Source organism: Bubalus kerabau, chromosome 21 (assembly GCF_029407905.1).
Source record: "Bubalus kerabau isolate K-KA32 ecotype Philippines breed swamp buffalo chromosome 21, PCC_UOA_SB_1v2, whole genome shotgun sequence".
NCBI lineage: Eukaryota > Metazoa > Chordata > Mammalia > Artiodactyla > Bovidae > Bubalus > Bubalus kerabau.
The window spans coordinates 19,376,346-19,383,469 of record NC_073644.1 but is presented as its reverse complement, the minus strand read 5'-3'; the positions used below and the strand labels follow the sequence as shown (position 1 = coordinate 19,383,469).

The following is a 7,124-nucleotide window of genomic DNA, read 5'->3' as shown; positions in this document are numbered from 1 at the left end:
GTAGCTCAGCTGGTAGAGAATCTGCCTGAAATTCTTTGTAGAAGGAGAGTAGGAGAGTCTCCTACTCTCCTACTCCTACCTCCTACTGAAGTAGGAGACCTTGGTTCAATTCCTGTGTCAGGAACATCCCCTGAAGAAGAGATAGGCTACTCACTCCAGTATTCTTGGATTTCTAACAGTGGCTCTGAGGGTAAAGAATTCACTAGCATTGAGGCAGACCTGGGTTCGATCCTTGGGTTGAGAAGATCCCCTGGAGGAGGACATGGCAAACCACTCCAGTATTCTTGCCTGGAGTGTCCCCTTGGACAGAGGATCCTGGGGGGAAACAGTCCCTAGGGCCACAAAGAGTCAGACATGACTGAGCAACTAAGCACACAGCACAGTGACTAAGCACACAACACAGCACTCTGCATCTAAGTTAAATACAGGGTGACAATATTCAGACTTGACATGCTTCTTTCTCAGTTTGGAACCTGTCCATTGTTCCACCTCTGGCTCTAACTATTGTTTCTTGATATGCATACAGGTTCCTCAGGAGAGAGGTAAGGTGTTCTGGTATTCCCACCTCTTGAAGAATTTTCCACAGTTTGTTTTGATCCACACAGTCAAAGCCTTTAGCATAGTCAGTGAAGCAGAAATAAATGTGTTTTCTGGAATTCTCTTGTTTTTTCTTTGATCCAACAGATGTTGTTATTTTTAACCTCTGTTCCCTTGCCTTTTCTAAATCTACCCGGTACATCTGGAAGTTTGTGGTTTCTGTATTGTTGAAGCTTAGCTTGAGGATTTTGAGCATTACCTTCCTAGCCTGTAAAATGAGCACAATTGTGCTGTAGCTTGAATGTTATTTGGCATTGCCCTTCTTTGAGATTGGAATGAAAACTGAACTTTCCAAGTTCTGTGGCCACTGCTGATTTTTCTAAATTTTTTGGCGTGGTGAGTGTCTTTTATTGTGTTCATCTTTGCATGAAATCTTCCCTCAGTATCTCTAATTTTCTTGAAGTGATCTCTAGTCTTTATCATTCTATTGTTTCCTTCCCTGCATTGTTCACTTAAGAAGGCTTTCTTATCTCTCCTTGATATTCTTTGGAACTCTGCATTCAATTGGGTATACCTTTCCCATTCTCCTTTGCCTTTCACTTCCCTTCTTTTATCATCTATTTGTAAGGGCCCATCAGACCACCATATTGCCTTCTTGCATTTCTTTTTCTTGGGGGTGGTTTTAGTCATCACCTCCTGTAGTGTTACAAACCTCTGTCCATAGATTTTTTTTAGGCACTCTGCCTATCAGATCTAATGCCTTGAGTCTATTTGTCACTTCCACTGTATAATCATAAGGGATTTGATTTCGGTCATACCTGAATGGTCTAGTGTTTTTCCCTATTTTCTTCAATTAAAGCCTGAATTTAGCAATAAGAAGCTCATGATCTGAGCCACAGTCAGCTCCTGGTCTTGTTTTTGCTGAATATATAGAGCTTCTCCATCTTTGGGTACAAAGAATATAATCAATCTGGTATCAATATTGACTATCTGGTGATGTCCATGCATAGTCATTTCTTGTGTTGTTGGAAGAGGGTGTTTGGTATGACTATTGCATTCTCTAAGCAAAACTCTGTTAGCCTTTGACCTACTTCAATTTATATTCCAAGACCAAACATGCCTGTTACTCCAGGTATGTCTTGACTTCCTATGTTTGCATTCCAGTCCCCTATGATGAGAAGGACATCTTTTTTTTTTTTTTTTTTGGTGTTAGTTCTAGAAGGTCTTGTAGGTCTTCATAGAACCATTAACTTAATTTTCTTTGGCATTAGGGCTTGGGACATAACTTCGGTTTCTGTGACATTGAATGTCTTGCCTTGAAAAGGAACCGAGATCATTCTGTCACTTTTAAGGTTGCACCCAAATACTGTGTTTTGTTTATTTGTTTGGTTGGTTTTCGCTTTGAGGGCTATTCCATTTCTTCTAAGGGATTTTTTGCCCATTTTAGTAGATATAATGGTTACCTGAATTAAAGGCACCCATTTCTGTTCATTTTAGCTCACTGATTCCTAAAATATCAATGGTCCCTCTTGTCGTCTCCTGTTTGACCACTTTCAATTTATCTTGATTCATGGACCTAACATTCCAGGTTCCTACGCAATATTGTTCTTTATCACATCAGACTTTACTTTCACCACCAGACATCTACCCTATTGGGTATCATTTTCACTTTGGTTCAGCCTCTTCATTTCCTCTGGACTTATTTCCCCACTCTTCTCCTGTGGCACTCTCTGATCTGGGGGTTTCATCTTTCAGTGTCATATCTTTCTGTCTTTTCATACTGTTCATGAGGTTCTCAAAGCAAGAATCCTGAAGTTGCTTGCCATTCCCTTCTCCAGTGCCCCATGTTTGTCGTAACTCTCCACCATGACCTGTCAGTCTTGGGTGGCCTTACATGGCATGGTTCATATTTTCATTGAGTTACATAAGGATGTGACACATGTAATCATGTTGGTTTGTTTTCTGCCATTGTGATTTTTATTCTGTCTACCCTCTGACAAACCTAAACAGTGACATCTCTTTGCTGACAAATGTCTGTATAGTCAAAGCTATGTTTTTTTTTTTGTTTGTTTGTTTGTTTTTTCCTGCAATCATGCATGGATGTGAGAGTTGGATCGTAAAAAACCTGAATGCTGAAAATTTGATGCTTTTGAATCGTGGTGCTGGAAAAGATTCTTGATAGTCCTTTGGACAGCAAGGTAATCAAAGCAGTCAATCTGAAAGGAAATCAACTCTGAATATTCATTTGAGGACTGATGCTGAAGCTGAAGCTCCAATAATTTGTCCCCCAGATGCAAAGAGCCAACTCAATGGAAAAGATCCTGATGCTTGGAATTATTGAAGGCAGAAGGAGAGCTGAACAACAGAAGATAATATGGTTAGATGGCATCACTGATTCAATGGACATGAGTTTGAGCAAACTCTGGAAGATACTGAAGGACAAGGAAGCCTGGTGTGTTGCAGTCCATGGGATCATAAACAGGTGGACATTAGTGACTGAACAACAACAATTAGAGAAAATATATGTTGAAAAATTAGTTTTATTATTATTATATTGAGAAGAAGTTATATTCTAATGAATTTAAATTAGCAATTTGTCTTATGCCAGTACACATTGCATAGTGCAGGGGATAAAATATGAGTATTATAATGCTTTGCTTGTAATTTTAATTAACACACCTCTGAGAACTGAAACCTCAAGGAGATAGAGACAATGCCAAGACAACAGAATCCTCAATTTTTCAAAGGAAAAATAATACAATAAAATTCATTCAACTCAAGCCATAAGATTTCTGCTTGGATTATCTAAATAATTGTTCTGATTATAAGTTTAAGAGAAAAACTAGAAATGAGACATATTTCCTCTTTCTCCTACTGGTAAATTTCATTTGAAATGTATGATTTTGCATCTAGTAACTTTTATTCAAATCACCTGGCTTTCAAACAGGTAAAATAGTTAATAATCAGTTAATGTCATGGAAAGTGGTCAAAATTTAAAAGACAGCAAGGAAACTGAATAAATATGCCCAATCTTCAGGAAAAAATCAGGTGAAGAAATAACCACCTGGTTATTGTCAACAGTGACCTAATCTATCTTTGGCTCCCAGTGGCTCAGGGGTAACGTGTCTCCCTGCCAATGTAGGAGATGTAGGAGATGTGGGTTCAATTCTTGAGCCAGGAAGATCCCCTGGAGGAGGAAATGGTGACCCACTCCAGTATTCTTGCCTGGAGAATCCCATGGACAGAGGATCCTTGAAGACTATAGTCCATGGAGTCACAAAAACTCAGACATGATTTAGTGACTGAGCAATCTATCTTTGCTCATATGTATAGAACATTGAACACTTAATGGATGTGTTAACCAGAATTATTATATATTACAAAGCTGAAGTAATTCACTGTATATCCAGAGAACGGTTATTCTAAGAGAGGGAATCATATAGAAAGAGAGAGGGTTTGGGGATAAATATGTAATACTCTTTCATTCTAGTGTCAAACCATTAAAGTAAGAATATAATATGTTAACTCCATTTATTTGCAGAATAGGTTTTGCCGGAGACAATATTGAGAAGGATATACTCATTATATTGTGGTGGCAAAAATCATTCAGTAGGAAAATGTAGAAGGTACGGTTGGTGAACAAACTACAGAGAGCAATTCTTTTAATTCTTTCTTTTTCTTCTATGTGGTTTTTACTTCAATTTTACTTTTATCATCAACACTGATATTAAAGAATGTGGAAGAACACTAAAACTTACTAACATTTGAAGCTATAATGCTTTTGGACGTAGTTTTAAAACTGATTAGTGATGAGGACAGTAATTTCTAATACCAATTGACACTTCCTCCTCCACCTTTCATGCATTCAAAGGGTTCTGGGCTCCAAACTGCTCTTAGGTATTGTTGAAGGCTGTCTTTAAAAATAGCTGATAGTCATATCACCCTCAGCAGGGTTAGGCCTTCAATGGGTAGCAAGTGGAAACAGACCTATAAGTACTAAGCAAGAAGAAACAGTTTGGCTTTAGAAAACATCTGTAAGTAGCTCAGGTAAAGTCAAAGAATGTTCATCCTCTTAAAAAAGAGCTATATCATTTAATAGAAAAATCTGTAATCACTTTTTAAAATCCAGATGCATATCAGAATTCTCTTGGAATATTTTGAAAAATACAAAAGCCCAGGAAATGCTTTTTTTTTTTCTTTTTGCCAGAGCTCCAGATATGTTTCTAATGAGCAATCATGTTTAAAAAAACTGGACTATATGATAAACTTTTACTCTTATCTAGTTTGTTTTTCTAGTTTGTTTTTCTATATCTTATTCAGTGCTCCCATTTCATTTAGCTTATGTTCTCAAACTTCTCCATATCTTTGTTGTTGTTGTTGTTGCTGTTCTTTCTCAAGCCATCAAGTGTGGTAGAAAAGCTAGTAGAAAAATGTATATATATACATATAGTATATATATAATATATATACATACATAGTTTATGTATACATATAGAATGCATATATATACAAATATATATGTATACATAAACTATGTATGTATATGTTTTAATATATACATATAGTTATATGTGTATATATAAACATTATACATAGACATATATAATGTATATATAAACATTATATATACATTATATGTATGTATATATAAACTTTATGTATATATAAATATATATATGTATACTAGTAGAAAAATGTATATATACACATTATATACTTATGTATATATAAACATATACAATATATATATTTTAAAACATATGAATTTTTGCCTAACTAAAAAAATTATGACATTTTGATTCTACTTGTTTGACTCAGTATGAATACAATGCTAGATTTCTAATTAAAAAATAGATATGCTACAAACAACAAAGGTTCACTGTATAGCATCAGGAATTATAGTCAGTATCTTGTAATAGCTTATTATGAAAAACAGTTTCAAAAATAATATATGTTTCTGTATAACCAAATCACCTTGCTCTGCACCTGAAACATTGTAAGTCAACTATACCTCAATAAATATACATATATTTTTAAAAAGGACTATATGGGGATATTTTAGTTAGTTTGTTTCACTTTTTCTGTTTCATATTCAGTGCTCCCACTTCATTTAGTTTATGTTTTCCAACTTATCCATCTCTTTTTCTGATGCTTTTCTCAAGTCTTTATCAAACATAGTAGTAGAAAAACTTTTGTGTACATATAATATACACATATATATATTTTAGAACACTTCTGAATTTTTACCTAATTAAAAAATGTATGACATTTTGATTCCATTTGTTTGACTTAATATAAATAGAATGCTAGATTCCTAATTTAAAAATATATAGATATACACACCAAGCAACAATGATTTACTGTATAGGACAGGGAACTATAGTCAATCTTGTTATCAAGTATAATGGAAAACAATTTCAAAAATACCATATATGCGTATGTATAATTGAATCATATAAACAAAAAAGAGTTACACTCTGAAATTTAGTAATGTATGCTTCCCTGGTGGCTCAGAGGTTAAAGCGCCTGCCTGCAATGCAGGAGACCTGGGTTCGATCCCTGGGTTGGGAAGATCCCCTGGAGAAGGAAATGGCAACCCACTCCAGTATTTTTGCCTGAAGAATCCCATGGACGGAGGAGCCTGGTGGTCTATAGTCCACAGGGTCGCAAAGGGTCGGACACGACTGACCAACTTTACTTTACTTTACTTTACTTTTATTTTATGGTTTTTGCCAGTTTTTCAAAATATCTTATAACATCTAATAAAAACGTATGATACAAAATTTTAAATATATTTAAATGTAAGATGTGATTAATATAAATTAATTAACTATAAATCTATTATATTAAAAAGAAACTAACCTCAATGACTTATTTCCTACTGTTGACAAATTTAGAAATCAGCGCACTAAAATGGACAAGAATGGGTTAATTTAATTCAAATGACCATTATATCAGTATATCTGAAGCAGAAGATATTAAGAAGACGTGACAAGAATACACAGAAGAACAATAAAAAGGAGATCATAATGATCCAGATAATCATGATGGTGTGATCTCTCATCAAGGGCCAGACATCCTGGAGTGTTAAGTCAAGTGAGACTTAGGAAACATCACTTTGAGCAAAGCTAGTGGAGGTGATGGAATTCCAGCTGAGTTATTACAAGTCCCAAAAGATGATTCTGGGAAAGTGAGGCACTCAATATGCCAGCAAATTTGGAAAACACAGCAGTGGCCCCGGGACTGGAAAAGGTCAGTTTTCTTTCCAATCCCAAAGAAAGACCACGCCAAAGAATACTCAAACTTCTGCACAATTGCACTCATCTCACACGCTAGCAAAGTAATGAACAAAATTCTCCAACCCAGGTTTCAGCAATACCTGAACCGTGAACTTACAAATATTCAAGTTGGATTTAGAAAAGGCAGAGGAACCAGAGATCAAATGACCAACATCCATTGAGTCATAGGAAAGGCAAGAGAATTCTAAAAAACATCTACTTCTGCTTCATTGACTATACTAAAGCCTTTGACTGTGTGGATCACAGCAAACTGTGGAAAATTGTTCAAGAGATGGGAATACCAGACCA

General features: G+C 35.5%; 1 non-coding gene across 1 annotated transcript; it reads left to right on the top strand.

Annotated features, from left to right (window-relative positions):
* Positions 1-6,036: 6,036 nt before the first annotated feature.
* Positions 6,037-6,108, top strand: TRNAC-GCA (transfer RNA cysteine (anticodon GCA)). The gene has a single exon. It is a non-coding gene; the product is annotated as a tRNA-Cys (tRNA).
* Positions 6,109-7,124: the final 1,016 nt, after the last annotated feature.